At 43.8% G+C, this 14,068-nt stretch overlaps 1 protein-coding gene across 2 annotated transcripts in view; it reads right to left on the minus strand.

The window, feature by feature from the left end:
- SH3PXD2B (SH3 and PX domains 2B) overlaps positions 1–14,068 on the minus strand; it is a 175,091-nt gene that overhangs the window by 134,645 nt on the left and 26,378 nt on the right. The window lies entirely within an intron of this gene.

Here is a 14,068-nt window from a genome sequence, read left to right on the forward strand (position 1 = left end):
GTCCTTTATAAAGTTTATGTCTCTGCTACATTTTATAACACACATGGCCCGGCCCAACAAGGTCTAATTTATGTCAGATCCGGCCAACATAGCAAATGAGTTCGACACCCCTGTAACGTTTCAGTATGGCCTTCTTTCCAGTGCACGCCTACACAATGATGCTGAGCTTCCATCATATTACAGGAATAAGGGAAACAAATATATATATACAGGCACCATCTTCTCCTGGCTGCCTTCATGAACACTGAATGGGGCTTAATGCCTGGATAAAGAGATGCAGTGAAGTGCTCTCTTCAGAATGCCGAGAGCTAAACCTACGCTTGCAGTAATACAAAAGCAGGACCCCCCAGCATTTGCAGCATACACTCCATGGAATAAAAGACTCCCTGCCTATAGAACACCTTCATTCCTGCTAGCATGCCACGTACAGGGAGTCTTTAACATGTAGGAGCATTCAAATATGCAGTCTCCTCACAACTGCATATGGAAATGGTACAGAACCAAAAACTCATTTCTAACTTGTATAAATGGCTGCTTCAAGATAAAATGCAGGATGAAGTAGTGAAAGAAGCTTGGATTAATTGGTTAAAAGACTTTGGTTATACCATAGAATTAGAAGAGTGGGATAAATATGGAGACAAAACCTTAAATTGACAAGATCTGCAGTTTATAAGGAGAACTTATATAAAATTGTTTACCATTGGTATCTTACCCTGGCCAGACTAGCAAAGATATATCCTGACTATAGTAACAAATGTTGGAAGTGTAAAAAAATTAAAGGATCCATGTATCACATATGGTGGCAATGCGATCATGCAAAAAAATACTGGGCTTTGATTAACACCTGGATCAAAAGAATTCTCAAAATTAACATACCTCATACACCAGAATTGTACCTTTTAGGAATCTGTAGGAACAATCTTCCTAAGACCACCATTAAAGCTTTATTGTATATAATCACCATAGCAAGAATCCTTTATGCTAAGTATTGGAAGACAGCCACAATACCAAATAGGGAAGAATTTATCGCAAAATTACTAGAAGCCGCAGAGATGGATACATTGACCACAAGATTACAAGAGGGTAATATGCAAAAATGTAATGAGACGTGGAATCCAATTTATTGTTGGGTGAAAGATAAAGGTGTAAAATAGGAGCAATAGAGATAGTAAATAGATAGACCCCGAATGCTCCTTGTATGATTGGAGATTTTGGAATGCGATATGTTATGTTGGTTATTGTCATGTTGCTATGTTGTTATTTTGTATGTTATGTTATGTTATGTTGTTGTTGTTTTGCTTGACTGTTATTCCCCCCCCCTTTTTTTCCCTTTGTAAATAAAACTTTAAAACATTAAAAAAAAAAAGGGAAATGGTACAGTTCCTCTCAATCTTAACACTCTCACTGCTGCTCTTCAGAGGTCAGAGCACATCTATTTTACTACTACTGTGGCTGGCTGCATGTTCACATTCATTTATCAGCTGGTCCAAATGGCTTGGCAATTGTGAACCCCTGGTGTATAGATTTCTTGTTCCTGAAGATCAGACACTGAATTGCTTACATTCTGCTTTTCAGATGTCAGCAGAACTGAAGAACAGTAGTATATACTAAATGGGCATTAGTTCTCATGTGGGCGAGATGTTTTTAAGGTTAGACTAATATGAAGGCCTAAATATTGTGCCACTACGAAGTATCCTAGTCCAGCAATGCGCTGAGAACTTGATCTATTAATATTTTGTTTAGTTAACAGCGACAAGATATATCACTTACGATCTTGGAATAAAATTAGTACCTTAAAGCCATTTACTTTAATGGGTTTTTCTTATGTGCGCATTGCCTATGATGTATTGGTTGTTTGGCACGATTGTTAATGGAGGGATTTCTCAAATAATTTCCAAAAAGTCAAAATCCAAGGGGATGCCATTCCCAGAAGTGCAAAAAAAGCAGAAGGTATTTAATATGCCTGTCAAAGCCAGTTCTGAACCTGGCTGGCCAACTTTGGCACTAGAGAACTTGGAAGAATGAGCTCTCCGCTAGCTGCCAGTGCAGCAAAGCTATTAATGGCTTAAAAGCAAGTAGACAGCTTTTAACATTATTGTAGCACAGTTTTATGGACAGAAAATTCTGGAAAAAGGCTTTCAATGTATGCTGCTCCAAAGTAAGTTAAGCAAGCACTCTTTGAGATAAAAGGTTGCTTTTTCCCCCCCTGCAATTCAGAAGGTTAACTGCCTTACCAAACTGTCACCTTTATCCTACTGGTTTCCTGACTGCCATTACTGAGGCGGATCCAGTTCTCTATTGCCTTTGAGGTGTTATGCAGTCCTCTTAAACTAGGATTAAGATCAATCACAAAACCAAAACCGAGGCAAATCTATTGCAAGCAACACCATAACTAACAAACTAGTATCTCTACTAGAAAGCAATGTGTTTTTTTTAAAAAGCCCCCCCCCCCATACTATTACTGTTAAGCAAGGCAATGTTCGAGCTATATAAAATATTGCATTAGAATGTAAATTTGCTTGTCAGATGTAAAACCTAAAGATTAAAGTTTGCAAGCAGAACAGGAGTTTAAAAAGGACTTAAACCAGGGGTGTCAAACATGTATCCCGGGGACCAAATCAGGCCCCTGGAGGGCTCCTATCAGGCCCAAGAGCAAGTCTAGGGTTGCTAAGTCCCCTGTGGCCTCCAGTGGACTTTTTTTCACATGCCGTATGCCACAGATTTTCCCCCTCCCAAACTGCTAGAGCATCCGGGAAAAACAGAGCTTTCCCGGAAACGCCTAGAGTGGCTGACGCGTGGCATCACCGTGATGATGTCACTTCCAGGTGACGTCATCGCGACGTTGGGGAAAGTTCCCCCCACCGGCCCAAGGTGGGTCGTTGGGTTGAGAACCTCCAGGGCGGGAGAACCTCCCCTGGCCCTGGGACTTGGCAGCCCTAAGCAAGTCTGCTTCCTTCTCCCTCTTTCTTGTTTCCTTCAGTTATCTGAGACTGTTAAATAAAGGACTGCAATAGTGCTAATCGATTAACCATGTTTTATTTAAAGCTTTTTTAAAAAAAATTAAATTGTGTTTGTCTGTGTCCTTTATAAAGTTTATTTCTCCACTACCTGGCATTTTACATTTTATTACACGCATGGCCTGGCCCGACAAGGTCTCATTTATGTCACATCTGGCCCTCGTAGCAAATGAGTTCGACACCCGTGACTTAAACTTTTAATCACTTGCTAAATAGGAAAAAAGAGAAATCAAAATTCTTTGTTTTTAATTAAACATTTATAAAGATCTCTGAGTAATACAATATCCATCTTAGAATAAGAACATAAGAGAAGCCATGTTGGATCAGGCCAATGGCCCATCCAGTCCAACACTCTGTGTCACACAGTGGACAAAAAAATTTATATATATATATATATATATATATACACACACACACACACACACACATACACACACACACACATACAGAATCTTTGAGCATAATTGATCTTGCACTATTCTCATGTATCAGGTACGCTGGCTTTATTTGGCACAATTTTCATTGTTGGAGTGGAATCTGGGACATGAGGCAGAATATTTGGGTAAAAGAGAGGTGGTTGAACAAGCTACATATGCTATATTTTATATAATGTTAGGATTTAAGGATTCAGAATATCTGGAGTGGCTAGCCAACTACCTCCTCCCCACCCTAAAGAGATGCATAATTTAGAACAATAGGTCTCCCAAGAAAACTCAACTTGGATTAACCTCATCCACATCCAGCCTCCCTTCCCCTCGCCTATTTACCCTAATAAAGCAACACTTAACACTATTCACAAAACGGAAGATTGGTCACTTACCGTGAAGCTTCCTTCTCGGTGGACTGGCAGTGGGTCGGTCCGACTACTGGGTATAGGCTCCTCCTCCTCTTCACAGGGTCGGGTCTTCTAAATGATCCGAAGGGGGGGAGTGGCCTATACCTCCCAGCTCCCGCCAGGTGTATCCAAGCCGCATCCCCCTAGGAATAAAAAAGTTCCACAACCTCCCCATTCACATACAGAGGCAGATGAACGAGGAAAATCGTTTATTACACTTCAACACCCCTAAAATAGGAGATTGAAGCAAAACGTTGCCAATACAGAAAAGCAACACCGCTCAGGAGAGGAACAGACGAGGCTCCAAGATCCACCTCCAAAACCCAGGAAGCCGCTCAACCTCTGATGGGCGGGCCGGACCGACCCACTGCCAGTCCACCGAGAAGGAAGCTTCACGGTAAGTGACCAATCTTCCGTTCTCCGGTGGTCTGGACAGTGGGTCGGTCCGACTACTGGGACGTAACAAAGCTGAACATCTCCGGGCGGGACCGGCTTCCCTGTTTAGAGTGCATGCTGCAGCACATGCCTCCCAAAGGCCGCCTCCGCTGAAGCCCATTTATCCACCTTATAGTGTCTGGTAAAGGTATGTACCGATCTCCAAGTTGCTGCCTTACACACAGCTTCTAATGATGGGAAAGACCGATACACAGCCGATGTTGCAGCACCCCTCAAAGAATGAGCCGTGATCCCATCTGGAGGGGTCTGACCTTGGGCCTTGTGGCCAGATCAATACATTCCCGTAGCCATCTGCTAAGGGAAGAAGTGGAAACCTGCTGTCCCTGTGATTTTTTACTGAACGAAACAAACAGGGAATCAGACTTTCTCCACCCTTTGGTGCGCTCAATATAAAAACTAAGCGCCCTCCTAACGTCTAGGCAGTGTAACTCCCTTTCCTTAGAGGACTGAGGATTGGGGCAGAAATTTGGAAGAACCAGTTCCTGTGACCTATGAAAAACGGAATTGACTTTAGGAATAAAGGATGGATCTGGTCTCAGAACCACCTTCTCATTATGGAAAACGCAAAGCTCCTTGTCAACCGACAATGCCCTTAACTCAGACCCTCTTCGTGCTGTGGTGATGCCTACTAAAAAAGCGTTTTAAGGGTTAACTCCTTGATCCCGCAGGAAGCCAGAGGTTCAAAAGGACGCCCACACAAGGCCTGTAGGACTACATTCAACCTCCATGAGGGAAATCTGTGTACCTGAGGAGGTTTAAGAAGAGAAACACCCCTCAGAAACCTTTTGACATGCGGATGCGTTGACAGGGTCTTACGTCCCCGCACCCCTTGTATAGCCGATATAGCAGCCACCTGCCTTCGCAGCGTGCTGGTGGAAAGCCCCTTGTTTGCCCCTTCCTGCAAAAATCCGAGGACACCTTTAACCTTAACCGACATCGGGTCCCACCCTCGTTGGGTCGACCATGAATAAAAGACCTTCCAGGTGGTATTATATACCCTATTCGTGGAACATTTGCGTGATGCCAACATAGTGTCCACCACCCTCTTGTTGTAACCTAGATCCTCGAGCTGCAACCGCTCAACCTCCAGACTGTTAACTGTAACAGGTCTGGTTGAGGGTGAAAAATGCCGCCTTGAGACAGAAGGTCGTCCCTCCTCGGCAGATGCCAAAGAGGCTGAACCGACAACCTCAGAAGCTCCTGGAACCACGACCGTCTCGGCCAGAAGGGAGCCACTAGTACCATCTCCACCCGTAATTCTACCACCCTCTGAATCACCCTGGGTAAAAGAGGAAGGGGCGGGAAGGCATACAGAAGTCCCACTGGCCACTCGGCGCTGAGAGCATCGGTGTTTTCTGCTCTTTTGTCTCTGTGTTTGGCAAAGAGCCTGTCCACCTGACGATTTTCTGCCGTGGCCAACAAGTCCACCGTCACCGGACCGTACCTGTCCACTATCAGACGGAAGGTGTCTCTGTGCAACATCCATTCCGTCTGATCCAGCCAGCGTCTGCTGAGCCAGTCCGCCAAAAGATTGTCCTTTCCAGGAACATGTACTGCCTTGATTGATAGGAGATTGTTCTCCGCCCATTCGAAAAGAATTTTTGCCTCGGCATGGAGAGATTTCACCTTGGTACCTCCCTGCCGCTTCACATACGCTTTGGGTGTTGAATTGTCTGTTTTCACCAGGACATGGCAACCGATCAGGACAGCCTGCAAGCCCTGTAATCCCAATCGAATCGCTCTGAGTTCCAGGAAGTTGATACTCCGTTTCGATTCGTGGGGCTCCCATTGACCCTGGATCATTTGATCCTGTGAGTGGGCCCCCCAACCCCATAGACTGGCGTCTGTGGTCATACAAACCCTCAGGGGCTCGCGGAGGGGATGGCCTGAACTGAAAAGATCCGGATCCATCCACCACTGCAACTTTTGGTGTTAATGTCACTAGTTTGGGGATTTTATTCCCTATAACGTCCTGGAACGGTAGAAGGAAAAACTGCAGGGGGCGAGTGTGGAACCTGGCCCAGGAGAGTAGGTCCTGAAAGGAGACCATCATCCCTAGCAGCTGTGCTAACACCATAACCGACACCCTGCTTTGCTGAAGGACCCCTCGTAAGAGGAGACAGAACTTCTCCCTTCTTTCCAGGGATACAAATACTCTGTCTACGGCTGTATCTATCTCCACTCCCAGATGTCCTAGCCTCTGAGAGGGAAGAAGATTGCTCTTCTCCAGATTCACCACAAAGCCGTGATTGCGCAACATGTTCACCGTCCGGTGAATGTCTCTCTGGCATTGTTGGAATGACCCCCCCCTTCACCAGAATGTCGTCCAGGTAAGGGAACAGGGCCACGCCCTGTAGTCTCAGCTCCGCCACCAGGGTCACCAGGACCTTTGTAAAGACCCGGGGTGAAGATTCCAGGCCGAACGGTAATGCCCGATATTGAAAATGTTTCCCCCCGTAGGAGAAGCGTAGGAACTTCCTGTGTGATTCCCGAATGGGCACATGTAAGTAGGCCTCTGATAAGTCCAAAGAAGCCAGAAAATCCTGAGGCTGAATGGCTAGCAACACTGACCGAAGGGTCTCCATTTTGAAGTGCTTTGTTGGAACAAACTTGTTGAGCCACTTCAGATCCAGGATGGTTCTGAACTCCCGTTCTTTTTTGGGACTAAAAATATTATGGAGTAACCTCCTAAACCCTGTTGGGATATTGGAACGGGTTCCACTGCTCCTATATCCACCAAATGTTGAATGGCCACCAGCATAGCTTTGTGAGCCACCAAGTCTCTTTTCCGGGGAACCCAACGAAAGTGGTTGGGAGGGGGGGAAAGGAACTCTATGGCATAGCCATGTTCCACTACCTCTAGAACCCATTTGTCCTGAATCGATTGGTTCCAGATGCCTACGAATGAGGAAAGGCGACCCCCTATTCTCCCTGTTACCTGGTGAAGGGAGTAGTCACTGAGATCCCCCTTTTTTGGAAGAGGGTTTGGAACTCTGGTCTGACTTTCCGGAGTAAAAGGGTTTGGAATCACGCCCTTTCTGTTGCCACTTTCCTCTGAAGGAACGAAAGGAACCTGATCTGGGCTGCTTCTTGGAGTCCCGAAAGGAAGGAAAGGGCTTTCGCTGTTTTGGTTCTTTACCCTTGGAGGGTAGGATTTTCTTCTTATCCTTGTTTTCAATAAGGTACCTATCTAGGCCTTCCCCGAACAGCAAGGTTCCTTTAAAAGGTACTGCTGCGACCCTAGCCTGGGCTGCAGTATCAACCTCCCAATTTCGCAGCCAAATGTTGCGTCTAGTCGCCACGCCACAAGCCATGGCTCTGGCCGCTAGTTGCATGGTGTCCAAAGAACTGTCTGCCACAAAGGCAGCAGATAGGGCAATCTTTTTAAGCTCATCCTTAAATTCCTTGGGAGCTCCACTATCAGCTGCTGCCAAGTTGTTGGACCACGTGCACATTGCTCTGGCGAACAATGATGACGTTGTGGCCGCTTTAATAACCCATGATGTCGCCTCAAACTCTTTGCGTAAAGCCTGCTCAATTCTCCTATCACATGGATCCCTGGGTAAACCATCAGCCTCCATGGGTAGGACCGAATTGGAAATTAGACTAGTAACAGAATCATCAACCGTTGGCAATTTTAGCCTCTTAGTGGCCTGTGGAATAAGAGAATATAGTTTAGGGATGACCTGTTGGTTGGCCTTAGGTTTGGCCGGCCATTCCCACTCTACCTTTACCAGAGCAAAAAAGGCCGCCGGTAAAGGAACTCCAGTTTGGGCACTGCTCAGCTTTGGCATCATTTCCCCTGAACCTGTAGGAAGGTCAGGGTCCAACTCCTCATCCTCTTTAGGTGTGGCCACAAAGTTAAGGGTTCTCAAAACCTTGCGGAGCAATTTGGAGTAGTATTCAAAGGGGAAAAGTCTAGACTGCACCGTGTCAGGTTTTTCCTCCTCCTCATCTGATAGTTCACCTTCCTCTTTATCAGACTGCAAGTCAGAGTCCTCCGACTCTTCAGCAGAACTCAGGAGAGGTGAATCCAGACCCATGTGGACCTTGCTCTTAGAACGCCCCAGAGTATCACTAGGACTGGGGTCTCTACCCCTTTTCCTTCCCTCTTGCCTCTTTTGCCTCATCAGAGGAGAAGGGGAGTGCCCCAACTCTTTTAACATTTCCCTTTTGAGCCATTGGAGAAGGTTGGTTTTGGCATCCTCCCCTGAAAGGTCTGGATTCTGAGCCTCTTGTTGAGGTGTCAGGGTTCCTGATAGAAGAGGCAAGTCAAACTCGCTCGGGGAGTTGTTCTGGGAATTAGCTGCCATTTTGATTCACCACAGGTCCCTATAAGGGAAGTGAGAGGAAGACACTAGTAAAAAAGGGCGGGAAAACTCTTAAGATGGAGGGTAGCAGTTTAAAATGCGCCCTCTAATTGAGCTAGTAGCACCATACCAGTGAAAAAACCTTAGAGGTGCCCATAATCAAGCTCCCCCGACTGCCAAGCATGAAAGGCTAGTCAGTTCAGGGTCCCAGCCAGCGATCAGCGTGCCAGAGCAAAAGATCCCTTTTTCAGGCTCTATTTTTTTTTCAGATTAATAAATGGTTTATTAGAAAAGATTTTTATACAACCATAACATAAGGTAATACAAAAAATGCACGTAGCTTGATGAATTTGACCAATCAAATACAACAAAAACAAAAAAAGAAGCGAGGGAAACATCTGGCAATAAACAATACATCTTAACCAACAGAAAGCATATACCTAAAAATAAATAAAAAGAGGGAAGAGGAGGGATAGACCTATGTTAGGATTGCGAAATACTGTACTATAAGAAGAGTTATAACCACAAGAAGTCTTTGTAAAGTTTACTTTTGTTATAAGAGTTGATATAGAATGGGTCGCTATCAATTTTTTCCAGGATAGGAAGCCATATCGCTATATATTTAGAATAGGCTTGATAAGGGTCAGTAGTATCAAGTGACGCCTGGATCTTGTCCATAGCGATGTGGTCCCAAACTTTTAGGAGCCAGGTGTCGAGAGATGGGCTGTTGGGGTTTTTCCAGGATTGTGCTACCGTTGCTTTTGCAGCCGTTAGGAGTTTGGCCATTAGGGATCTTTTGGAGGATGACAGTTTGGAACCAGGCCAGTGATTGAGAAATATTATCTTAGGGTCTTCAGGAATTATAATTCCCAGTAGGGTTGAAAGATGAGAACAAATTGAGGACCAAAAGGGTCTTAACTTAGGGCACTCCCACCAACAATGGATATAGGAAGCTTTAAGGCCACAGTCTCTCCAGCAGTCAGGGGAGGTCGAAATGATCATGTGTGAGAGTTGAATGGGAGTAAGATACCAGCGGGCTATTAGTTTGAAGTTCTGTTGTGATATATTTATAATGCTAGAGTGTAGAATTTCACTTTCCCATATGGCCTCCCACTGGTCTGGAGAAAGCGTGGACCCACAGTCTTTATGCCATGAATTTGTGTATGAGGGAAGTGAGGATTCCAGTTTGGATAGGAGAACACGATATATTTGTGAAATGAGACCCTTTGATCTTTCAGAATCCTGAAGGTGGAGAATCAGATATTCAAAGTCAGTTGTTGGGCGGGAAAGTGACGGTTTCAATTGGGGGTCTTGAAGTAAATGTCTAATTTGGAAGTATTGGAACCAAGGTGATGGGTTTGATAGTTCTTGATCAAGCTTGTCTTTAGGTAAAATTTGTCTGGAGGAAGAAAGAAGGTTAAAGAGGAAAACCTTCGAAGAGTCACGCCAAGTTTTAAAGGAAGAAGGGAGTTGGGCCGGGGGAAACCATTTTTGGCCCATAAATGAGGAGATGATGGAAAGGCCTGGAGCAAGAAAAGAACGTTCTGAGTCCCATACCGAAAGAAGTGCTCTAATAAATGGGTTCACAAAATGCCATAGAGGGCGGTCTGGCTTTTTGAGCCATAAAAGCTCATAGTATTTGAGGGGAGTAAAATGGGCCTCCTCAAGAAGGGACCAAGGTGGGGGGGAGGATGTTGGTATAAAATCCTGATCATTTGGGAGAGGATGGCGGCTTTGTAATAACGAGTAATGTCCGGGACCGCCAGGCCGCCTTTAGCTCTAGAACGGCAAATAGTTGAAAGTTTGATTCTGGCTTTTTTGTATTTCCAGATGAAGGCGGACAGAGTTTGTTGCCAGGAGTTTAGCATTCCTTGAGGTATCTCAATAGGAAGAGCCCGGAATAAGTATAGTAAGCGTGGGAAAATAAAAGATTTGATGGTATGGATTCTTTCCATCCAAGACAGTTGCAATTTGTCCCATTGTTTCAAATTAGTGGAGATGTCTGAGAAAGTGGCAGTATAGTTAGTCTTTAATAAATTGGAAAGGTTTAAAGGAATTTTTAACCCTAAATATGACCAATTATCAGTAACCCAATGAAAGGGGTAATTAGTGGTTATTTCATTCCTTAAATTAGGAGGAACATTGATTGGATAAAGAATAGATTTGGAGTGGTTAACACGGAGTCCAGAAAGCGTCCCAAAACTGTCCAGGATAGTGGAAATAGCATTTAGGGATTGTAGTGGATTGGAAATATATAGGACTATATCGTCAGCGAATAAGCTGATTTTGAATGATGAGCCTTGAACTGAAATTCCAGGGATCTCAGAGGAAAGACGGATTAGATTAGCGAGGGGTTCAATGGCCAGTGCAAAAAGAATTGGGGAGAGGGGACAGCCCTGACGTGTCCCCCTTTCGAGTCGAAACACAGGAGATTGTTGGCCATTAATTTGTAGAACAGCGGATGGGTCTAAATAAAGAGAATTAATAACCTTCTTGAATTTCGGACCGAAACCCATATAGTGTAGAACCTTATGGAGGAAAAGCGGTTCCACGCTGTCGAAGGCTTTTTCGATGTCCAAGGCCAGAATGCAGGACTCGAATTTCTGAAAGTTGCAGTATTGGATAAGGTTGATAGTTTGTCTCGTGTTATCGGTAATATCTCAGTTGGGGATGAATCCCGATTGGTTCATGTGAATATAGGAGCCAATGATTTTATTCAGTCTGGCTGTTAGAATAGACGTAAATAGTTTATAATCATTATTAAGTAAAGAAATGGGGCGATAAGACTTGGTGGTTAGGGGGTCTTTCTCTTTTTTGAGTATAAGAATTATTTTTGCTTGGGACCAAGAGGGGGGCATAAGGCCAGTGTCTAGCACTAGATTACAAATCGAAGTAATATGAGGGGTTAAGGACGAACCAAATTTCTTATAAAATTCTGAAGGCAGACCGTCTACCAGGTGTTTTGTGGGGTTTAGAAGATTTGATGGCATCCAGCACCTCCGTAGGAGAGATGGGTGACTCTAAAAAGTGTTGGTGGTCTTGTGATAAACGATTAAGAATGGGATGATCCTGTAAGAGGCGATCTATTGAGAGAGAAGAAGGATTAGTTGAGGTATATAGTTTTTGAAAATAATCGTGAAAAACTTCTATGATTTTCTTATTAGAGGAGTGTCTTTTGCCTGTGGAGTCTGAAATGAGATTTATTTGTCGCTCCCCTAGTTCCGTTCTAAGTTTCCAGGATAGAAGTTTCAATGAGCGGGGGTGGTTGTACCAATATCTCTGCTTTAAAAAAAGGAGATTCTTCTTGATGGTAGTGGTATCTAGTAACTCGAGTTTTTTCCGTTCGAGTAAAAGTTTATGATAAATCTTTTTTGAGCAGGTCTGTTTGTGTTTCTGTTCTAACAGTTTGATGTTGTCTAGTATATGTTGACTGAGTTCTAATTTCCTTTTTTTGTAGGCCGAATTCAAGGAAATGCATTTGCCCCGTAGGACTGCTTTCATTGCGTCCCAGACAATATTGGGAGAAACCCCACAATCGGAGTTTTTATCAAAATAAAAATTGATCTCTTTTTCAATCTGCGTGCAGAATTCTTTATTTAAAAGAAGTGATCTATTCAGCGACCAATTGTAGCAAGGTTTATCCTGGGGGGCAACACTTAAGAGTGCATTCCAACCAGGCGTGGTCGGAGAGAGTTCTAAGACCTATATTAGCGTAGGAAATTTGGTTCAGTAGGGAAGGGGATGTAAGGAAATAGTCTATTCTTGTGAAAACATTATGGACTGCAGAAAAATATGTATAGTCTTTAACACCTGGGTTGCGGATCCTCCAAATGTCATATAAATTATAATTTTGGAAAATAGTCTGGAGAGGTGTGGAGGGGGCAACTGTGGGGGTGTGTGTTTTAAAGGATCTGTCCCAAATAGGGTCAATTATGTGGTTGAAATCACCGCCTATAACCACTTCCCCCTCCTGGAAGAGGGCAAGCTTCTGCAGGGTAGATTTTATAAAAGTAGTTTGTGCAGCATTAGGAGCGTATAGGGAGACCAAAGTAAATAGAGAACCGTTGAGCATACCTTTAACGAAAATATATCTTCCCTGAGGGTCTATTTCCTGGGCCATAGGAGCAAATCTTGTTCTCTTAGATAGCACAATAGCGACTCCACGTGACTTTGAAGAACCGGGAGCTAGAAATTGTGTTTGAAACCATTTTGAATGAAGAATATTAAAATTTGGCTTTTTAATGTGGGTTTCCTGTAAAAAAAGAAGGTCGGGTTGTAGTTTTGTTAGTGCGGAGGAGAGTCTTTTGGCCTTAATAACATTATTAAGGCCTCTACAGTTAAGAGAGATTAATTTTAGATCTGACATGACAAAAACCGATCAAGAAGTGAGAAGTTTTCAAACTTAACCAACATTAAAGGGCCTAATGGCCAAAGAGCAAATTCCTCCCAAATCAAGTATAAGAAATTTAGACCAGTAACAAACAACCAACATTGCGTTGCAATAACATATATCTCCAATAAGATGGAAATGGTGTCCATAAAAGTGGGACTAGTTGAGTTCAGGATAAAAATAGGTGAGAACAAACGAAAGCTTGAGTCGACAGCTATTAGAAATAAAGGCATGGAGAAGGAGGCTAGGTCGTAAAAATGGACAACATATAACGAATCAAGCTTCATATTACTTTCCTGAAATGGAAGCAAAAGATTCAAATACCATTGCATAATAGGAGAGGACCATTTAGCATATAGGTCACAGTTACGAACAAACAAGGTTGACCAAAAGTGGTTAAAGTTAACAAAGTAAACAGTCAGTTTCGTGGACAATGCCACCAAAAGGCTTTCCCTTCTAAACAGATAAACAACAAACAATACATAAAACACAAATCTATCTAGACTATTCATTGGCTCTAAAAGAGAACAATGAAAAATTTTGCCTATATTAGTAGAACACTAACCAGGGTAGGGGGCTAGAAGGAGAGAACTCTCTACTGTCCCATCTAGGTGAAATTAAGAGTGGGAAAATTCCTCCTCCCCCCGCTTCCTTCCAAAACGTAAAAGTAAAGCCAGGGCATGGCACTTGCAACTAACATAACAAGAGCATAGAAACACACAAGTAGGCTGGTTTGCGACATAGAACATGTTCAACGTCGTCTTCTTGATCGGGAGAAAAGTGGCTTGCTGGGTGACTGGAAGACGTTGGTCAAGTTTGGGTCAGTGGCTGGAGGCGGATCGATGTGGAGGTGATTAAGAAGATCACATCCAGAGGCAAAGTCAGAAGCAGTTAAACGGAGACCCTGGTGAACCACCAAGATTTGGGTGGGAGAAGACCAACGAAAACGAATCTTGTGTGAAGCAAGCAGGTTGAGAATAGGTTTCATGTCCTTTCTGTGTTGCAAGGTCTCGGGGGAAAGGTCGGCCAAAACAAGGATTTTCTTCTCTTCATAGAGTAG

This window comes from Heteronotia binoei, chromosome 5 (genome assembly GCF_032191835.1).
Source record: "Heteronotia binoei isolate CCM8104 ecotype False Entrance Well chromosome 5, APGP_CSIRO_Hbin_v1, whole genome shotgun sequence".
Classification (NCBI taxonomy): domain Eukaryota; kingdom Metazoa; phylum Chordata; class Lepidosauria; order Squamata; family Gekkonidae; genus Heteronotia; species Heteronotia binoei.